Source organism: Heliangelus exortis, chromosome 1 (genome assembly GCF_036169615.1).
Source record: "Heliangelus exortis chromosome 1, bHelExo1.hap1, whole genome shotgun sequence".
In the NCBI taxonomy this organism is placed as follows: Eukaryota; Metazoa; Chordata; class Aves; order Apodiformes; family Trochilidae; genus Heliangelus; species Heliangelus exortis.
The window spans coordinates 197,117,628-197,140,249 of NC_092422.1; the positions used below are offsets into that span (position 1 = coordinate 197,117,628).

General features: G+C 47.8%; 1 protein-coding gene across 4 annotated transcripts in view; it reads right to left on the bottom strand.

Annotated features, from left to right (window-relative positions):
- The window catches only part of NRF1 (nuclear respiratory factor 1), a 99,539-nt gene that overhangs the window by 76,101 nt on the left and 816 nt on the right, over positions 1–22,622 (bottom strand). The gene's annotated exons all lie outside the window — the stretch shown is intronic.

Consider the following 22,622-nt stretch of genomic DNA (forward strand, 5'->3'; position numbering starts at 1 on the left):
TGCTGGAGAGCATCCAGAGGTACCTGGAGAGGGGGATGCCAGCCTCATGGAGGGGCAATCCCAAGAAAAATCCAGGCTGGATGGAGAATGGGTGGAGAGCAGCCCTGAGGAGAAGGACTTGGGGGTGTGGGGTGAGGAGAAGCTCAAGAGAGGCATCAAACCCCCCATGTCCTGGGCTGCATCCCCAGCAGTGTGAGCAGCAGGGCCAGGGAGGGGATTGTCCCCCTCTGCTGGGCTCTGGGGAGCCCCCCCTGGGGTAAAGCTGTGTCCAGCTCTGGGGTCCCCAGCAGCAGAAGGACACGGAGCTGTTGGAGCCAGTGCAGAGGAGGCCCTGGAGCTGCTGGGAGGGCTGGAGCAGCTCTGCTCTGGAGCCAGGCTGAGAGAGTTGGGGGTCTTGAGGCTGGAGAAGAGAAGGATCCCATGGGGAGACCTTAGAGCACCTTCCAGTGCCTGAAGGGGCTCCAGGAAAGCTGGGGAGGGACTTGGGACAAGGGCCTGGAGGGATGGGACCCTCCGAGGGGGAAGGGTTTCCAGCTGGGAGAGGGGAGATGGAGAGGAGATCTTGGGCAGGGAGGGAGGGAGGGAGAAATTGTTTGGGGTGAGGGTGCTGAGCCCCTGGGTGCCCAGGTTGCCCCCAGAAGCTGTGGCTGCCCCATCCCTGGAGGGGTTGAAGGTTGGATGGGGCTTGGAGCCCCCTGGGCTGGGGGAGGGGTCCCTGCATTGCCCCCTTGGCACTGGAGGAGCTTTAAGGTCCCCTCCAGCCCAAACCCTTCCAGGATTCCATGCTCATTAAGTCAAGGAGCATTAATTAGGGTTCCCTCCATCCCTGGAAGCTTTCATGGACACCTTGGGTGGGTTTGGAGCCCCCTGGGCTGGGGGAGGGGTCCCTGAGCATGCAGGGGGTTGGAGGTGGATGAGCTTGAAGGTCTTTTCCAAGCCAAACCATTCCATGATTCTGTGATCTTTGCATTTCTGCCTTTCTGGAGGGACAGAAACCTGTGGGAGCAGCAGGGCCAGGGAGGGGAACTGCCCATGGCCATGGCCCTCTCTGTGCTGGGAGGGAGCCACATCTCCCAAAATTATAATGTCACAAACATTACTGCCCCAAGAAAGGGAGTTTCTTGTCCACAAAATGCTAAAGAGGTCCCCTACAAGTCCCTCAGTAGTAGGGATGAGAAAAAAAAAAAAATCAGTTTGGAGCATAAACAGATGTGTCCCAGCTTCTGGTTTCTACCCAGGAAGCCAGGTCTGTGGGGTGGATGTTATGAACCTACTGAGGTTATGGCTAAAGCCAAAGCATCTTCAGACTCATTCCTCCCCCTAAAGGCTGCTGGAGGGAGATGTTGCTGTCAGGTTGTAAGATCAGAACCATCCCAAAATAGCTGCAATTGAAATAAATCTCCCCAGTAAGGATGGGACTGCAATGAAGCAAACTGAAAAACTGGGGGTTAAAAAAAAAAAAAAATCAGCTGTAATGTCATTTCAAGCAACTTATTTTGCCAACACCATAAAGAAAGGGGAAAAATAAATCCCACCAATCTTGGTGAGTAATACAACTTGAAATATTTTGCATTAAAATTAAAAAAAATATATTTATCCACAGAAAACTATGATCAGAATATAACTGACAAAGTGTAGTAACCGTTCCAAACATCCCCAGAATTTGACCCTGAAAGGCATGAGTCTTATCTTGGAGTGCTGAAAACCTTGGGAATATTCAAAATATTTCCAAAAGATTGCTGGTAGCAGCCAGGCTGGTGGGCAAAGCCCCTGAGCAGCAGCTTCTGCTGGTGATCACTAAGCTGGGGTTGTCCCAGGCAGCAAAGCCTGAAGGGTCCAGACTTACTTTTGATTAATTTGAGAGATGAGCATTCATCATTCCAGAATAAGAAAGTTTTAATCCCATTTTGCCTCAAAAACCCACAAGAGTTGCAGGTGAAAGGAACCCCTAATGATGTGGTGATGCCTGCAAAGACATTTCCTGGTGGTTGTAGCTTAGTCCAGAAGCCTTGGATGACAGCCAGAGGTATTTTTAAAGTCATTTAAAGGGTTTAAAAAAAAAATACATGAGGATAAAGTCCCCTCTCATCACACAGTGCCTGTGTCTGAGGCTCCTTTGATGTTCTGCCAGTGATGATCAATGGCTGTGACACCATCACTGGGAGAAACCCAGGCACAGGAGAAAGAGCAGAACCTGGAGCACTCAAACTGGCAGCAAACAACAGGAACTGAGCATAAATCCCATAAACTCCACATTAACTTGAAAACCCCCTGGATTAAAATGAAAGCCTTGTCTGCTCAGCATAATCTGTGGTGTGAATATAGAGACATAACCAGTCCAAAAGGAGGGGGTTATGCTGCTGGAGAACTTGTCCTCTCCCACCACTACATGGTTGAGCCAAAAATAGAAAAAAACACTAGAAAAAAAACCCATGAGGGACATCAGTATGACTGGAAAAACTCTTACAGAGTCAGGACATGGACTTATTTTTATCCTTTGGACCACTGAAGCAGTTTGGCTTCAGAGGAACATCTCATTTATTTCTTGGCATTTTAAATATGTGGCCATTTTTTTACAGACTCACCCAACCCAATGCCAAATTCACCTGAAACCCTGCCCAAAGAACTGATTTCTTTGGTGGTTTAAATACTTTTTTTTTTTTTAAAAAATGGAAATGATGGATTATCTGAACGAAGGGCAATGGAGAAGGGCTGAGACACAGAATATTGTGATGGAGATGCACAGCTCACTCCTACCAGGGGTGCTCAGATCCCTCCTAAAAAAGCAGCTGCTCCATGGAAGGGACCTTGGGAGAACACAAGGGCAGAGGTTTTAAACCCCAAAATTGTTCTGGGTGGAAAAGACCTTTCAGATCAGCAAGTTCCAACGAGTCCCAACAATAAAAATTGAAAAAGACTGAAAAGAGGGTAAATTGAGATCAGACATTAGGAAGAAATTCTTTGGGGTGAGGGTGCTGAGCCCCTGGGTGCCCAGGCTGCCCCCAGAAGCTGTGGCTGCCCAGTCCCTGGAGGGGTTGAAGGTTGGATGGGGCTTGGAGCAACCTCATTGAGGAGATGATGTCCCTACCCCAGGAGGTGTGATTTTATGATTCTGAAATGGGGTGGGAACAGCTTAACAGCCTCCTCAACACCAAAACACCAAACATCAAGTTCTCATGCTTAAATTTTGCAACCAGACCTTCCCTCTGTCTTGGCAGTGGTTCAGGGTTTAGTTGAGGAGCAAACCTCTCTTCCATGAGCCACCACCACACATCCCAAGAAATCACTGTGGAAAAGGTGCCTGTCTTTAAAAAAGTTGTTTGTTCATCCAAAAAAAAAAAAAAAAAAAGTTTTCTATTTTCTTTGCAAATAATCCTGGTTATCAGAATCCAGGCTTCCTATTCTCCTATCAAGAGTCACCCTGGGGAAGACACCAAAAGGGCAAAACACATCAGTGTTCTGCAACAGCATCCACAGCAAAAAAGGACTCTGACATTTTGATCACTAAAATGCCAGGATTAGCAAATCACCACCAGCAGAGGGGCCAACTCTCCATGCAGCCTCCTTTCCCAGCTAAAAGTTTTGGGAAGAATGAAATTCCATCCCTTCCAAGAGTGTGGCACTGCTGCTCAGGGCCCATGAACCTCACCCTGAGCTCCAGCTCTGCCTCCTACAGAGACACAAGACTCAGAAATCAGACAAAAGGGAAGATGGAGAACTAACCAGAATCCACTTTTAAGTGATCAATGTCAGTAATTAGTTTAAAAAATGTATTAAACCTTTCCAGATTGGGTTGTTGTCCTGTACTTGTTTTCAGGCTGCTCAAATCTTTGACTTTCTTCCCTTCCCAGTGATGAGACTCAGGAAAAAGGTTGCATTACATGACCCACTCAGTGTCCTCTGAGGACTTGGCTTTGAATTGATGAAAATATATTAATTTATATGGTGCAGGAATAAATCAGATGCTATGAGAAGCTACTGAAACAAGGGGGCAACAAGTTTGCATCAGGTCAAGTCTCTGAAGAAAAGCCTTCCAGCCTGCACCAACCTGCTCCCCATCCTCCTTCATAGATCATGGAATGGTTTGGGTTGGAAGGGACCTCAAAGCTCATCCAGTTCCAACTTTTATCCATGGGCAGGGACACCTCCCCCAGCAGCCCAGGGGGCTCCAAGCCCCATCCAACCTGACCTGAGACACTGCCAGGGATGGGGCAGCCACAGCAATCCTGGGAAATTTATCCCCAGGATAATCTGTGTCAGGGCTGTGCTTGGGTCACTTTTCTGTCATCTGTGGTCCTTTCAGCCCTGTCCCCTTCTGCAGGGTCAGAACCCCCCAAGTGGCTCAGTTAAATCAGCTGATGGAAGGACTGAAGTTCTCCCATCTTTGGGCATCCTGATGGACACTGGATGCAAGGAGATCCAAATGCCCCTGGGTTGTGCAGCTCTGAAACACTCCCTGGAACAGCACTTGGGGCTTTTATATCTCAGCTGGAGATAGACCCCAAAACCATATTTTCATAGGATCAGGGAATGGTTTGGGTTGGAAGGGACCTCAAAGCTCATCCAGTCCCAACCCCCTGCATGGGCAGGGACACCTCCCACCCAGCCCAGGGGGCTCCAAGCCCCATCCAACCTGACCTGAGACACTGCCAGGGATGGGGCAGCCACAACTTCCTTGGACAACCTGGGCCAGGCTCTCCCCCACCCTCAAATTCAACAATTTCCTCCTAATATTTCATCTCAATCTCTCAGCTTAAAGCCATCCCCCTCTTTCTATCACTCTCCAGCTTTCTTGTAGCCCCTTCAGACACTGGAAGATGCTCTGAGGTCCCCCAGGAGTCTTCTCCAGGCTGAACAACCCCAACTCTCTCAGCCTCTCATACCAGGGGTGCTTCAGCTCTTGGATCATCTCCATGCCCTCCTCTGGACTTGCTCCAACACTTCCATGTCTTTCCTGTGTTGTTGATCCCAGAATTGTGCACAGAACCCCAGGTGGGGGTCTCACAAGAGCAGAGCAGAGGAGGAAAAACAACCTTGAAATCTCTGCTTGCCAGAGGTCTTGTGCCTGAACACTGAAGACTTCCAAGAATTTCCTCCCCATCTCCAACCTCAATCTCCCCTTTCTCTCCAAGTTTTAACCCATTTCCCTTCTCCTCTCCCTACCCCCCCGTGTCCAAAGCCCTCCCCCAGCTTTCTTGGAGCCCCTTCAGATATTGGAAGGTTGCTCTGAGCTCACCTGGGAGCCTCCTCTTCTCCAGGCTGAACAACCCCAATCCCTCAGCCTGGCTTCCCAGGGAGCTGCTCAGCCCTCTGAGCATTTCAGTGGCTCTGCTCTGGACACCTTCCAGGAGCTCTGTGTCCTTCTGATGTTGAATAATAATGAATGTATATATATATTTTTTATATCTATTATGTCCAACCAAATCTCCCCTCTTCAAACTTGAAACCATTTTTTTTTACTTAAGTCATTTGGAGGACCCACATGAAGGACCAATGCTACACGTCTGCTCTCCAGAATAATCCCTCTGCTTCATTTCCTAATTCCTTTGAAAGGAATAGAAATACCCCTCCCCCCCTTTTATTTTATTTTTTTTTCTTTCCCCAACCCACTTTCTGTTTGATCCCCTCAGCAAAATCACCACCAGCTCCTTACCAATAACCCTGCTCCACTCAGGAACTCAGCATGTAGGAATCTGGCACTACACAACAGTCTCAAGAATAGTGTAAAAAAAAAAAGAATATATATATATAAAAGATATTCTGTCTCATCAGTCAAGCTGGACACCTTCCTCATGGTTCTAACTTCAAGGAAATGCTTCTCCCCACTTGGCAAGTGGAGTTTTTTCAAGAAAACCTGCAACACCTCCTCTTTTTCTTCCACTCTTTTTCTGACCTCGACAAGCATCTGGAGTTTAATGTGCCCATAATGGATTCAAGGCTCCCCTGTAAATAAATCATTTGCTTTGCATTAAACAACAGACATCACACTGGTTCTTTTGTTCTGGGAAGGGATTGTGGGGAGTTAAGTCACCAGGGCTCCTGTGATCCAGGGGTGTTAATTCCTCTGCAGCAGCTCTGGGGGCTGTGGGGTGGCTCTGAGCCCCTCCTTGCAGCAATCCAGTGGTGTTCAGCCATGGAGAGCAGCATCTCTGCTGAAAAAAGGGGCCTCTTGAACAGGTTAAAGCTTCCTGCTGTTCAGTTTCTGCTTCCCCATCCCCTCGCTCAGAGGGGAGCCACCCCTCACCCTTCTTTAATTTCTGAAGTGATGCTGGGAGGAGGCAGCACTGGTGCCCCCCCAGGATCTCTCCTTGTCCCCAACCCTTTGGGGACAACTGCAGTGTGGCAGGAGCAGGGGGTGACAGAGGAAGTTGTAAAGATGCTGGTGGTGACAGAGAGAAGTGTCAGAGAGTCAGAGCACAGAATGGTTTGGGTTGGAAGGGACCTCTTCATTGTGCTGCCCAATTTATCTTTAGAAATATTTCAGGTTTTCCATGGGGGTTGTGAGTTGAAAAAAGCTCATTTCTTGTTAACCAATATGAAGGACTCAGCTCTGGGAATCATAAAATCATGGAATGGTTTGGGTTGGAAGGGACCTTTAAAGCTCATCCAGTTCCAACCCCCCTTCCATGGGCAGGGACACCTCCCACCAGCCCAGGGGGCTCCAAGCCCCATCCAGCCTGACCTTCAGCAATGTCATAAAATCATAGAATTTTCAGGGTTGGAAGGGACCTTTAGGATCATCCACTTCCAACCCCCTGCATGGGCAGGGACACCTCCCACTAGATCAGGTTCCTCAGAGCCTCATCCAACCTTAAAAACTTCCAGGGATGGGGCTTCCACCACCTCTCTGGGCAACCTGTTCCAGTCTCTCAGCACCCTCATGGGGAAGAACTTCTTCCTGACTTCCAATCTCAATCTCCCCTCCTCTACTTTGAATCCATTCCTCCTATTCCCACCACTAATTGGCAGGAATGTCAGGGATGAGGCAACCACAGCATCTCCAGGCAAGTTTTTCTATGTCTCACCACCCTCAGAGTGAAGAATTTCTTCCTAATGTTATAAATTGGCTCCTAAAAATTGACCACTTAAGGTTTAAATGAACAAACATTATATACAATTTATAACACTAATATCCAAGTATCTGTCCCTCTGAGCTGCCCTCCTCACTCAGACCACACCACCCTGATTTATTTTAAGAATTCCCAACTCTTTGAGGCTCCAACTGCTCCCGTGCCTGCCACAGCCACCACCAGCACTGGTGTCACCTCCTCAGAGGGAGGAATCTAAAATACCTTTGATGATCCAGGCTGGTGTAATGGGAAGGAGTTTTTTCAGTTATTAAGGCTGCATCCTTCATGTGCTCCATCAGATTAAAAAGCCCTTCCTACACATTTGGTACCCAGGAATGTTTTAATAAAAAAAAATTATTTCCAACTTTCAGCTCTACGCCTAGATATAAATTCCAAATTCCCTGCAGAAGACAGCCAGGAATAATTCCAAATGAAAACTAATCCAGTGAGAAATTATTCATTTGCCATAAATAAAATCAAACCCTGTTTCAGTGTAATTATACCTTTAAAAATCACTGGTGTTCCTTTTTGCTATTCTGGCACAAAGCCCTCTATATATTTTTAAAAGCAAGTACCTACATCCTGATGCAGCTGCTTTGTGCTCAGATTTCACTGATTCTACCAACAATGAGGAACCAAGCTCCCTCAGAAACAACACAAACCAAGAGGTTTTCATCAGGAGCTATGCCTGAAATCCTAGAATCCTAGAACTGGCTGGGTTGGAAGGGACCTCAGAGATCACTAAGTCCAACCCTTGATCCACTCCCACTGCAGTTCCCAGCCCATGGCACTGAGTGCCACATCCAGGCTCTTTGGAAATATCTCCAGGGATGGAGAATCCACCCCTTCCCTGGGCAGCCCATTCCAATGGCTGAGCACCCTCTCCAGAAAGAAATTCTTTCTAATGTCCAACCTAAACCTCCCCTGGCACAACTTGAGACCTCTTGTGCCCTCTTGTCTTGCTGAGAGTTGCCTGGGAAAAGAGCCCAACCCCCCCCTGGCTCCAACCTCCTTTCAGGGAGTTGGAGAGAGTGATGAGGTCTCCCCTGAGCCTCCTCTTCTCCAGCCTCAACACCCCCAGCTCCCTCAGCCTCTCCTCAGAGGATCTGTGCTGGATCCCTTCCCCAGCCCAGTTGCCTCCTTTGGACCTGCTCCAGCACCTCAATCTCCTTCCTGAGCTGAGGGGCCCAGAACTGGACACAGGACTCAAGCTGTGGCCTCCCCAGAGCTGAGCACAGGGATACTTGGTGTCCATACCAAACCTCTTTGAGTTCTGCTCAGCTCCTGCCTGTCCTCATTGCAAGGGTCCAGTTGGGCTCCTGAGATGGTCTGAGCTCCCAAATTCCAGTGGATGGGATGACAGGGGACAACCTCTAAGAGAGGAGAGGATGCCAGCCGTGGCTTGGTGCTGTCCCCTTGGGTTTCTCCTCCATCTGGGACCACTGTTGGGTTTGTACTTGGGAGCCCCATCTCCTGCAGAGATGTCCAGCCAGAAGCCATGCCTGCCTCACAGGGTGCAGAGCCTGCTGCAGCATTTCCTGATGATGCTGATAAGAAACCACTTCCAGGTGAAATCTGAGATAGCAGGAGGGCTGCACCAGCCAATTACAACTGCACTGGCTTCAACTTGCAATGGAAAGCACAGAGGAAATCTCCCCAGTCTCCTCAGCTCCCATCACTCAGCTCTGCTCTGTCCCAACAAGCAAGAGCCAGACCTTCTCCTGGTCCTTCCTGCATGGGCAGAGTATGTGGGAAGGGACCTTGAGGTGGGAAGGGAGCTCAGAGCTCATCTCCTCCAAGCTCCATGCCCAGGGACACCTCTCATCCAGCCCAGGTTGCTCCAAGCCTCATCCAACCTGGCCTTGAACACCTCCAGGGAGGGGGCAGCCACAACTTCTCTGGGCAATCTGTTCCAGAGTCTCAGCACCCTCCTCCTGAAGAACTTCTTCCTAAGCTCCAGGCTGAACCTCTTCTCCTGCACTTTCAAACCATTTCCCCTTCTCCTAGCACTGGACACCAGGAGGATCAGGACACAAGGACACCCAGGAGCAGAGGATCAGCTCTTTCCATCATGGCAAACTTTCAGGTGGCAATGGCATCCTCACTGGGTAAATGTTTGTTAAATCACTTTCAGATTTGATGCTGTTCTTGTACCAAATTCTGCCTAGAGGGAATTCCCACTGTGGGTTTGATAAGGAAACAAAGCCATTCCTCAGGGATCAGACTCATTAATCAGAGAATCACAGAATGGTTTGGGTTGGGAGGGACCTCAAAGCTCATCCAGTCCCAACCCCTGCATGGGCAGGGACACCTCCCACCAGCCCAGGGGGCTCCAAGCCCCATCCAACCTGACCTGAGACACTGCCAGGGATGGGGCAGCCACAACTTCCTTGGACAACCTGGGCCAGGCTCTCCCCACCCTCAAATTCCAGAATTTCCTCCCCATCTCCAACCTCAATCTCCCCTTTCTCTCCAAGTTTTAACCCATTTCCCTTCTCCTCTCCCTACCCCCCCCGTGTCCAAAGCCCTCCCCCAGCTTTCTTGGAGCCCCTTCAGATATTGGAAGGTTGCTCTGAGCTCACCTGGGAGCCTCCTCTTCTCCAGGCTGAACAACCCCAATCCCTCAGCCTGGCTTCCCAGGGAGGTGCTCAGCCCTCTGAGCATTTGAGTGGCTCTGCTCTGGACACCTTCCAGGAGCTCTGTGTCCTTCTCATGTTGAATAATAATGAATGTATGTATAATATATATTTTTTTATATCCATTATAATAATATCTTCATTATTATCACATTTAAAGCACACACTTAAATCCAAAGATCCAATTTTCCCATGGCTGTGCAAAAAATCTTCTCTTGCTCACAGAGAGGATTTGCTGGACTCCACCTCCTTCCAACAAAAAACCAAGGAATGGCTTTTCCCTGGTGAAGCCTCAGTTACCCTGGAAGTCATGCAAGATTTTTCAGATGAGTTCCTGGCACTTGAGACATCACCTGATGTGCACACCAGGAGGAGAAGACACTTTTCTCTATCAAAATTGAAGCAAATACCTCATTTCAGGCTGGCTCAGAGTGACATGGGGACAGTCACCATGTGCCAGCCAAGAAGCACCAAGAACCACACAAACCTGCTCCTGTTCCACAGCATCCTCCTCAGCATCACAGCAGTCTCATCATCCTTTGAATTAGGATGGAGAAGAAAAAGAAAAAATCCCCTGTTCTACCAACCTCAGCCTGGAAAGACCTAAAATAAAATTCATTCAGGGAAACAAAACCAAAACCCCTTCTTTTCATTGAATCACAATGTCAGGGGTTGGAAGAAACCTCTGAAGGTCACAGAGTCCAAGCTCCATGCCAGAACAGAACCAAATTGTGGGCAGGTCACTTAGAAGTGATTTTTTTGTCAGCATCTCACATAAAAGAGCAAACACATCACCCTGAAGGAAAAACTTCAAGTGCAGGAAAGTCTGGAAAAGAAACAAACAGGATTTTACATGGATTTATTCAGCACAAAACCTACTTGCTGCTGAAGCTTCTGCTGAAAGCCACCACTTGGGGATGTGATAGGATAATGATTTCAGGAGGTGTGATGCCATTTGCAAAGAGTCCCTTTTGCAGCTTCATTTCATCTGTTTAGCAGCAACCAGCAGCAGAAAGCTGGGGGCTCTAAGCATGAAGTTTTCTACTTGAAAACTCTTTCTGGGCTTTGGCATGAAGGGGGTGGTGAGTGTGGAGCAGATGCTTGGTCTCCCTCCTGGGTGAGCAGAAAGCAGAAGCAGCATCAGAAGGAACAGGAAGCTCTCCAGGACATAAAAACAAACAAACTAAACCCATTTTTAAACTGCCCCATGACCTGAACCAGGTTTGACTGGCAACCAAAGTAGTTTTTCTTCAGCTGCTTGCCTCAATGAAACAAGTGGGAGTTCCAAAGGAGAGCAACACTATGTACATGCAGAAGGACTCTATTTTTTTAAACCTTTTTTTTTTTTTTTTTTCCAAATTTTAAGCAATTCATGTAATATCCAGAAAAAAACCCAAACAAAAGAACCAACCAAACCCAAACCAAAGCAAAAACCCAGTAAGTACCACAGAGAATCAAACCTCCCCATGAAGACACTGAGAAAAGGTTAGAAAAGGGTTAGCACATCTTCTGAGACCCCCAGGAAAGGTCACAGCACCACAGCCCAGTGGCAGCCAGTGAGTGAAATCCAAACCTGGAAGTCAAACTACATCAAAAAGTTGTCAAGCTTGGAGTGGAATTCTCATTTAGCATTCCTGTGCCTCCCCCCAGGCTCTGCAGGTTTCATGTGAAGCATTTGGGATGAGATCTGCAGAGGGGACTCCACCTCACCAGGAACTCCTGGGGAAGAACTTTCTTCCCTAATATTTTTTTTTTTTTTTTTTTTTGCAGGATGTAAGTAGTACATGTAAGTTTTTGCAGGATGTGTAGTTTGATGGGAGTCTAGGAAGCAGATAAATGATAAATGGCATTTTCAAAGATACTTACACAAGAATTACAGCAAGGGCAAGTGTAGGGAAGAACAAGGGGAAGAACAAGCCCAGGTACCAGTACAGGGTGGGGACTGAGCTGTGGGGGAGCAGCAAAGGGGAAAGGGCCCTGGGGGTGCTGAGCATGAGCCAAAAATGTGTACTGGTGGCCAAGAAGTCCAATGGCACCTGGGGAGTATTAGAAGGGAGTGGTTAGGAGGTTGAGAGAGGTTCTCCTCCCTCTCTGCTCTGCCACATCTGGAATATTGTGTCCAGTTCTGGGCTCTTAAGTTCCAGAAGGACAGGGAAGTGCTGGAGAGAGTCCAGCTCAGAGCAACCAAGGTGATGGAGGGAGTGGAACATCTGGTGAGGAAAGGCTGAGGGAGCTGGGGCTCTGCAGCTTGGAAAAGGAGAATGAGGGGGTGAGATTATTTATATTTATAAATACATAAAGGGACAGAGCCAGGAGGATGGAGCCAGGCTCTTCCCAGTGATAGGACAAAGGGCAGTGGCTACAAGCTGGAGCACAGGAGGTTCCACATAAATATAAGGAGAATCTTCTTGAGAGAGCCCTGGCCCAGGCTGCCCAGAGAGGTTGTGGAGTCTCCTTCTCTGGAGCCTTTCCAAACCCCCCTGGATGTGTTCCTGGGGAATCCTGCTGGGGCAGGGGGGTTGGACTTGATGATCTCTTGAGGTCCTTTCCAACTCCTAACTTCCTGTGATTTATTTCAAGAACCACACAAAAATCCCAATTTGAAATTATTCTCCTTTCTGGACAGAACCCTGAAGTCATCTGAATGGTGTGAGGGTGAGTTTGCCATCTCTTTGATAACAGCTTTTTCAATTAACAAGCAAAGTGGGATTTTAATTACCAACCCAATAAGCAAAACTGCTCAGAGAGCTGCTCTTTGCTGAGGGCCAACAGCATTCCTGGCACTGCACAACAGCCCTGGCCCTGACAGGATTATGGCCTAAAAGACAGAGAGCAGTCCCAGCTGGCTGCATGAAGGTGCAAATGTTCCCAGATTTAATCCTCTTTTATCGAGAGAGAGAGACAGAGGGGATTAGTGGCTGTGCTGCAGGAAAACAGAGAGAAGTGTGGTTTACCCAAGGATTGGAGCAAGAGGGTGGTGATGGGACACACCATGGGCTCAGCCAGAGTGAGGAGTGAAGTGCCATGGCCAGCATGGACAAGGGCAGATGAGCTCAACCTTGGCTAGATGGATCATGGAATGGTTTGGAAGGGACCTCAAAGCTCATCCAGTCCCAACCCCTGCATGGGCAGGGACACCTCCCACCAGCCCAGGGGGCTCCAAGCCCCATCCAACCTTCAACCCCTCCAGGGATGGGGCAGCCACAGCTTCTGGGGGCAACCTGGGCACCCAGGGGCTCAGCACCCTCACCCCAAACAATTTCTCCCTCCCTCCCTCCCCAAGAAAGAGAATCCTGGAATGGTTTGGGTTGGAAGAGAACTGAAAGCTCAGCTCATTCCAACCCCCCTGCCATGGGCAGGGACACCTCCCTCCCAGATTGCTCCAAGCCCCATCCAACCTGGCTTTGAACACTGCCAGGGATGGGGCAGAGACTCTTTTCCTGGGCAACCTGGTTCTAAAGCTCAGCACCCTCACCCCAAACAATTTCTCCCTCCCTCCCTCCCTCCCTCCCCAAGATCTCCTCTCCATCTCCCCTCTCCCAGCTGGAAACCCTTCCCCCTCGCAGGGTCCCATCCCTCCAGGCCCTTGTCCCAAGTCCCTCCCCAGCTTTCCTGGAGCCCCTTCAGGCACTGGAAGGTGCTCTGAGGTCTCCCTGAACCCTTTTCTTTAAAGCAGCCTCATCTTCCAGCAGCACTTTAATGAGCACAGTGTCTGTTACCTTCAGGCTTCTCCTGAAGAGCTTTGGGAATTTCACAGAGTCCTGGAATGGTTTGGGTTGGAAGGGACCTCAAAGCTCATCCAGTCCCAACCCCCTGCATGGGCAGGGACACCTCCCACCAGCCCAGGGGGCTCCAAGCCCCATCCAACCTGACCTGAGACACTGCCAGGGATGGGGCAGCCATCTCACCACCCAGAGCCAAGGTCTCACCACCCTCACACCGAAGAATTTTTCCCCCAGGATCTCCTCTCCATCTCCCCTCCTGCAGCTTGAACCCTTTCTCCTTCATCCTGTCACTTCCATTGGCCTTATAAAAACCTCCCTCTCCATCTTTTTGTAGGCACCCTGCAGGTCCTGGATCACCTTAAGGACTTTGTGCTTCCATCACCTGAACTCAACCAGAGTAGGATATGGGAAAGGGAGGTGGCACAGCCCTGACCACAATTCAATTATTTTTCGCCCTAAAATGCCAAGCCCTGGCCCAACCCCTCCTCCATGGCTGTTGGGTGATGAAGTCCCAAGGAAGATACTTAGGACAGTGTGGTTGATCCTAAAGCCAGATGAGTTTCACTGGGCTGGCTGCAGCTCTTTTAGGAGGGGTGGTGGATGGAGAAGGCACTGACCCTGTGTGTGCATCCAGGGAAGGGACTGAGGGATGAGTTGTATTGAATCTTGGAATGATTTGGGTTGGAAGGGACCTCTAAAGGTCATCCAGTCCAACCCCCAACCAGATCAGGATGCTCAGAGCCTCCTCAAGCCTCAACCTTGAACATCTCCAGGGATCAGAACTCACCCCTGTTCCACTGGGTGGAACCCTGTGCCATTGTTCCACTTCCCTCCAGGTAAAGAACTTGTTCCTCACATCCACTCTAAATCTATTTTTCTGTAATTTAAACCCATTTCCCCTCATCCTATCCCTCCAGGCCCTTGCACACAGTCCCTCTCCACCTTTCCTGTAGCCCCTTCAGACACCACAAGGTCACTCTTAGGCCTCCCTGGAGCCTTCTCATCCCCCAGGTTGAACAACCCCAGCTCCTCCTGGCTTTGTAGGAGAAATTGTTCCAGCCTCCTGATAATTTTGTGGCCCTTCTCTGGACCCACTCCATCCAGCTCCATGTCCTTCCTGTACTCGGGGTTCCCTTTCCCATATTCACTGCTGGATGCAGTGCTCCAGGTGAGGTCTTAGAGCAAATTGGCAGAATTACCTCTCTCATCATAGGCCACAAATAAAAAAAAATTAAATCTCTCCTTTTGTAGTTCTGTAATTTTAGCCTTTCATTTGCCCTCTGCTCCTGCAATACATCCTGAAGCCCTCTAGGTTGTGAGCAAACAAAAAGATCAGGAATTCAGGCCATGCTGGCTTTAGAAAGAAAAATAAAATCCTAAAGGGAAAATACACACTAGGGCAGCATTTCTTTTCAAGATCTTGTTCTAATCTAATTTTGGTTTGGGTTTCTTTTTTTTTTTCCCTACAGTTGTTGTGCATTCACAGGGCTGCAGAGAGCATCAGATGTCACCTACACTGCCTGCATTCACACCAGGATGAATTGGAGGATTCTCCTCCAGGCCTTCTTGAGAACTATCTCAGGTTACTCTGTGGTGCCCTTCAGGGCATTTGAGGTGACTGAGTACAGAGGTTGGGTTTCAGTGCCACTGAAAAATGGGATAACTCATCCCCTGAGCTCACCTGGAACTTGGGGAAAGAAAGATAAGGAAAGGAAAAAGGAAAGGAAAAAGGAAAGGAAAAAGGAAAGGAAAAAGGAAAGGAAAAAGGAAAAGGAAAAAGGAAAGGAAAAAGGAAAGGAAAAAGGAGAAGGAAAGAAAGAAAGGAAAAAGGAAAGGGAAAAAGGAAAGGAAAAAGGAAAGGAAAAAGGAAAGGAAAAAGGAAAGGAAAAAGGAAAGGAAAAAAGGAAAGGAAAAAAGGAAAGGAAAAAAGGAAAGGAAAAAAGGAAAGGAAAAAGGAAAGGGAAAAAGGAAAGGAAAAGAAGGAAAGAAGGAAAAAGGAAAGGAAAAAGGAAAGGAGAAAGGAAGGAAAAAGGAAAGGAAAAGGAAAGGAAAGGAAAGAGAAAGGAAAGGAAAGGAAAGGAAAGGAAAGGAAAGGAGAAAGGAAAGGAAAGGAAAGGAAAGGAAAGGAAAGGAAAAGGAAAGGAAAGGAAAGGAAAGGAAAGGAAAGGAAAGGAAAAGGAAAGGAAAGGAAAGGAAAGGAAAGGAAAGGAAAGGAAAGGGAAAGGAAAGGAAAAGGAAAGGAAAGGAATAGGAAAGGAAAGAAAGGAAAGGATAAGGAAAGGAAAGGAAAGGAAAGGAAAGGAAAGGAAAAGGAAAGGAAAGGAAAGGAAAGGAAAGGAAAGGAAAGAAGAAGGAAAGGAAAGGAAAGGAAAGGAAAGGAAAGGAAAGGAAAGGAAAGGAAAGGAAAGGAAAGGAATAGGAAAGGAAAGGAAAGGAAAGGAAAGGAAAGGAAAGGAAAGGAAAGGAAAAGGAAAGGAAAGGAAAAGGAAAAGGAAAGGAAAGGAAAGGAAAGGAAAAAAGACAGGATCCTTCCCACCACTTTCCTGTGGTTCAAGAACTTGGCTGCTTCCCTGCCCTGCAAAAGATTGGATGAGGAAGAAAAACTGCTCAGAAAAAACCACTGGGAAACTTAGGAGAAAAGACCATGAAAGAGGGAAAGTGTCTCCTCTGGAAACAAAGCACCAGGTCCAGAAAATCCAGCAGGTTATGTTTCCAGCTGTGTATTCTGCAGGGTTAAGCTTTGCTTTTTTCTGGGGGGGAAAAAAAAAAAAGTGCATCCACAGCCCAACCAGATCAAAGAGATTTGTCTGTGAGTTATTTAAGTCTTAAGTACCTGCACACTGGATTTCAGTGCTGGTTCAAGCATTTTTTCTCTTCAGAACTGACCCAGAGCCTGTTCAGCAGGTCACTGTGCTCTCCTGAGTACTCAGCTCTTCTCCACTTGGGCAAAAATAAACTCAAAACCCAAAGATTTCATTAAAAGGTGAAGCAGGGGTAGGACAATCACAACACACACACGACCCAATATTCTTCCTGCTAAGCACAGATATTTCCTTCTTAGTTTGGAAGGAGCAGAGGTTTGGCTTAGAGAGTTCCTCCCCCCAAGTTTCAAACTCCCCCCACACATGGAGAACATCCCAGCTGGAGCCATCATGGTTTTCCAGTCCTGACCCACCTTAAGATGGGGCTCAAATGGGGTTTTTCCTGCTTGGAATCCACAGCACAACACACAAATCCTGTGGGGAATGCAGAAGTTTTCAGAACTCCTGCAAGGCACAGCCCTGTAGCTGAAAACACAGGATTGTGCACTGGAAATGGTGCCACAAACTGGGGTTTGCAGCTGCATTTTGTACTCCAGATGTTTCTGCCACTACTTCACCACCACCTCCATCCACATATGCTTCTGATTATCCAGGGTTTTAAGTCTTACAGAAACAGACCATTGCTTTCTGGAGCAAGAGACCCAATTTACTGATTTACCTGCAAATTGCAGAAATAATAAGCCTGAAAAAAAAAAAATAAAATCCAAACACCACAAAAAAAAAAAAAAAAAAACCCAAACAGAAGAGCTTCAAATCAGCTAACTCTGTCTAGTGAGGAAAGGGAGCAGCACTATTTAAAGCCTCTTATTTTTCAAAAGGGGAACCAAGAGTTAAAGACTTTACTTTTGTGCCCAAGAAAGAAGCTGCAGAAGCAGCAGCAGGAGACTCTTAATGGCTGATGCCAAAAATAAATGCATGGGGAAAAGAATTAATTTACACACCATTCCTCTGTAGAGGATGTTGCAACATAAATAAAGCTTGGAGACCCTGGAGGGGGGGGGTGTGGTCTTGTAAGTATTTTTGACCCAGACTATGGGGAAGTTTTCCCAAGCCTCAAAGTCAACTCTGTTTGATTACTTTAATAAGATGGTGATGACATAAACAGTGGGAGGGACTTGAGTTTCTTTGGGATTCCATTTCTTGGTCCCATTGGTGACAAGCAAGAAGAGTGCTCTAGAAATGGAAATGTAGTTTTGATGTTTTCCTGCTTATGTAGTTGAAGCCAGATGGAGTTTGTGATGGGACTGAAGAGGCTGAGTTACCCTCCAAGTCACTATCAGTCTGCAGCATCTGAGCAATCCATTTATTATTTAAAGGCAAGAGAGGCAGCACACAGAGCAAACAGCTAAAATAATTCACACATCTGCCTTACACACAGCCTCACAGAGGCAGAAAGTAATCAACACCCCACAAAAATAATGCAAGAAGCAGCAGCTCAGAGCCCAATACCAAGGGCAGAACACACCTCACCCCCAGCACCAAAACAGGCTCTGCTGCCCACAGAAAGCAGCATGGCCTCTGAGAAAAAGGATGAAAAACAGGAAGAAAAGGAGATGCTGGAGTTCCAAATGCTCAGGATACACCTTCCACCAGCATTGGAATGGGCTGCCCAGGGAAGGGGTGGATTCTCCATCCCTGGAGATATTTCCAAAGAGCCTGGATGTGGCACTCAGTGCCATGGGCTGGGAACTGCAGTGGGAGTGGATCAAGGGTTGGACTTGATGAGCTCTGAGGTCCCTTCCAACCCAACCAGTTCTAGGATTCTAGGATTCTATGGTCCAAAGCCCTGGCAGCTCACACAGATCTGTACCCTAAAACCTTTCTCCACACTCCACTGCCAACTCTGCTCCCTTTCTGTTGGAAAGCAATGACAGCTTAATTTTTGGATGGAAAAACAAAAAAGATACCAGCAACACTCAGCATTTTCTGGCTTTGAAATACTTGAAATATAGGGGATATGTTTACCTGGGGTAAATTCACAAGCAAAATGAGCTGAGATCCACAACAACTGAGACACAAATTCATTTCCTAAAGCAAAGGACAAAGTGATGTGGGGTGCAGCACTGGGAATGGGAGAAAACTGACCCTCCAACAAGCAGCTGCATCCAAAACCCTAAGAGATGGTTTCAAACACTAAGAAATGTTGCCCTATTGCCCAGAATTCATGCTGGAGATTCCGTGCCACTCCTTTACTCTTGAGTGGTTGCTGAGACTTCCAGCAGGAAGAGCACAAGACACAGCAGAGCTCTGAACCTGGTGTGAAAACTAAAACTGGAGGAAATGGAAAGTTTTCCCCTGAATTTTGATTTACAGTTGGTTGCAGCCAGTCCTAATTTTAGATCAGCATGTTTAACAAATGGCTACATACCAAGGAGTTAATGAAGTTCATTTGAGAGCCACGTGTATCACAAGTATCTGCTTCAAGTGCCAACACAACTCCAGGTTCCAGGTTTCTACTACTGTAACTATCACCAGCTAAAAGGAAGATCCCCACCACACAGCAGAAGTTACTCAAGAAGACCAGAGGGTGTATTTTATTAAGTATTATTTTATTAAGTAACTCAAGCACGGGGTAACCAGTAATACAAAAATATTAAATACTATTTTTTTCCCCACAGATTTCAGAAAGAGCAGGAAGACAGAGCCTAGAGCCAAATTTTAGAGTCCTTTTTGCATTAAAAATCACCCACACAAACTGACTTCTACTGACAGAAGGCAACATTCTTGTGTATTAAAGCCTGAAATATATTTTCTTGGTAAAAGGGACACAGGGGCATGGCAGAGTTGCTGCATTCTGCTTCCTTCCTAGAGGACACTTGGCCAGATAAGAGGAGAGCAAAGAAAAAAAAAAAAAAACAAAACCCAAACAGCAACCTCCTCAAACCTTCAAGAGACTGAGAAACTGCTTGGAAATCTCCCTCAATTGGTAAATGAAAAGCAGGTGGAAGCAGGAATGGAAATATTCCCAGAGCATGAAGTTTGACAAGCTGTACCCTAGAAGATGCAAAATAAAGGCAGCCCCAGTGCTCCCACCTGGGCTCCTGCAGTCATTTGTGGTTATTTTCACTTAGCAGACTGAAATCTTCCAAGCTTGAGCTTGCCAGAAGTGAAACTGGCAGGCTGAAGTCTAAGAAAAGATGATTCAGACTCCTGAGCAACAGAAAAGTTCGGAAATTCCAACACTTGAAGCAATCCTCATGCCAAAATACCTGAAAGCTGACACCTGGGCTCCTGACCAGCCACGGGGCTTCTGCTCAGAGAAGTTGTGACAATTGTTTGAAGTGAAATATTCCAGTGTGCAGAGCCCCTGTGTGGCCAACCTGACACAGAAGCCAAGTGGCCTTCACTCCCAGCAGGGTAATCCCCTGTGAATAAGCTCATGCCACACATTTTCTCCATGGACTTACCAAGAAGAAAAACCTCTGAGCAATGCAGCACTAAGGACTCTCTCTGGCAGAGCTGGTTTTTTTGCCAGGATGCCTTATTTCCTTCTGAGGTCAAGGAGTTTGGTGTTCTGGCACAGCTGGGATGGCACAGGCCACATGCACATGAGAGCAGGACAACTTACACACTGGTTACACAGAGCATGGTGAGACCAAGTTACCTCCAAAGGAGTAACTGAGCAGCACAGCAGGTAGGAAGTGAAACACCACGAGCTCATGGGGTTCAAAGATTTTGATTCAAGAGAAAAGCAGCAATTTCCCTGCCCTGTGCCAAAAATCAGACTGCCTACACACTAACAGTGGTCTTATTTAGGCTGCCAACAGGCATGGAATGGGTTGGGTTGGGAGAGACCTTAAGGATCATCCAGTTCCCAACCCCCTGCATGGGCAGGGACACCTCCCACCAGCCCAGGGGGCTCCAAGCCCCATCCAACCTTCAACACCTCCAGGGATGGGGCAGCCACAGCTTCTGGGGGCAACCTGGGCACCCAGGGGCTCAGCACCCTCACCCCAAACAATTTCTCCCTCCCTCCCTCCCCAAGAAACAGAATCCTGGAATGGTTTGGGTTGGAAGAGAACTGAAAGCTCAGCTCATTCCAACCCCCCTGCCATGGGCAGGGACACCTCCCTCCCAGATTGCTCCAAGCCCCATCCAACCTGGCTTTGAACACTGCCAGGGATGGGGCAGAGACTCTTTTCCTGGGCAACCTGGTTCTAAAGCTCAGCACCCTCACCCCAAACAATTTCTCCCTCCCTCCTTCCCTCCCTCCCTCCCTGCCCAAGATCTCCTCTCCATCTCCCCTCTCCCAGCTGGAAACCCTTCCCCCTCGCAGGGTCCCATCCCTCCAGGCCCTTGTCCCAAGTCCCTCCCCAGCTTTCCTGGAGCCCCTTCAGGCACTGGAAGCTGCTCTGAGGTCTCCCCATTGCAGCCTTCTCTTCTCCAGCCTCAACACCCATGGAATTACACACTGCTCTGGGTTGGGAGGGACCTCAAAGCTCCTCCAGTTCCAAGTGGACAATCCAGGGACACCTCCCACCAGCCCAGGGGGCTCCAAGCCCCATCCAACCTGACCTGAGACACTGCCAGGGATGGGGCAGCCACAACTTCCTTGGACAACCTGGGCCAGGCTCTCCCCACCCTCAAATTCCAGAATTTCCTCCCCATCTCCAACCTCAATCTCCCCTTTCTCTCCAAGTTTTAACCCATTTCCCTTCTCCTCTCCCTACCCCCCCGTGTCCAAAGCCCTCCCCCAGCTTTCTTGGAGCCCCTTCAGATATTGGAAGGTTGCTCTAAGCTCACCTGGGAGCCTCCTCTTCTCCAGGCTGAACAACCCCAATCCCTCAGCCTGGCTTCCCAGGGAGGTGCTCAGCCCTCTGAGCATTTGAGTGGCTCTGCTCTGGACACCTTCCAGGAGCTCTGTGTCCTTCTGCTCTTGGGGACTCCACAACTGGACACAGAGCTCCAGGTGGGGTCTCAGCAGAGCAGAGCAGAGGGGGAGAATCCCCACCCTTGCACAAACACAACCATCCCAGACACCACCTGCACGTCCCTCAGGGCCACACCATTGGCAGAGGAGCAGATGCTGCTTTGTGGAGTTGTAAAACTGCAGAAAACCCCAACTGGAAGAGTTTTTCTTCCCCACTTTGCTGTGTGAGGGAGCCCACACTGTAAAACCTGCACATAAACCCCGTGGGACTCCTGGAAAATAACTGTGACACACCAAAATACAACAAAAACCAAACGTGGTGCTTTACAGAAGAATAAACACAAAAAAATTACATTTGCCTAGGAGGTTGTTTGATTAAACACTGCACTATAACCTGTATCCACCACAGGCAGGATTCAAACCCTATAACAAAAGTGTTAACATAATTCTGCCCTTTCCAAAGTTGCCATCAGGTATTTCCTCTTTCCCCTCAATGCCAATCAAATTCTTGCTCCTTGCTTTACCCTCAGCATGAAAATCTACATCAAAAAGATGAATCATTTCTCTCCAGCCCATTCCCCCCACCACCAGGGCTCTCAAAAGCTCCAGACAACTTAAGGAAGAAGCAGCTGTGATGAGGCAGAAGGCAGCACTAAGTGAGGATGAACACAAGTTGCCATGATGTCACCAACAAAACTCTGAAAAAATAAGGACTGCACACAGCCACAAGACTGAAAATACTCTGCCCGTGTCCAGCACACAGGAAGAGGCTCTAAAACTGCACCTGGAAAGCCACAGGGCTAAGAAATTAAGAAGAAAACCCAAAAAAACAAAAAACCACCACCAAACAAACAGAACAGCACTGTCCTTCCTAAGATAAAAATGCTAAATTTTGGAAATAAAAGACAGTTCCAGCAGAGGGGAAGGGGGGGGGGGGGAAATAAAGCAGGGGGAAAAAAAATCATGAAGAGCTGCACAGAAAATATCTCCCCACGCTATGGAAATTATCTGGAGGTGCAAGGAAGCTGAGCTGCAGTAACTGTACATCTAGGAAAGCTTTTGGAGCCGAATTATTTCTGTAATTATTATTTACAGCAAGAAGGTCCTGAGCACCTCACTCATGAACCAGGTCTCTCCTGAGCCAGATGTTGTATAACCCAAGAACAAAGCAACAGGGATTATATCCCACTTTCGGGTCTACCAGAGGTGAAAAAAAATAAAAATAAAAACGCTGCTTGCGTGATTGAACAGCATTTAAATGCGTTCCCAGCAGCTCCTTAACTCCGTGTACAAAAGGGCAGGGCCGGCCCAGGACGTTGGTACAAGGCATCCATTTGCAGCCAAGCAAAAAATAATTAAAAAAAAAACAAAAACAAAAACAAACAAACAAAAAAAATGGAGTAGGGAGAAAAATAAAACAAAAGAACCAAAAAAGAAAAAAAAAAAAAAGAAAGAAAGGAAAATTAAAAGGGGAAAAAAAAAAAAAGAGAAACCTAGAA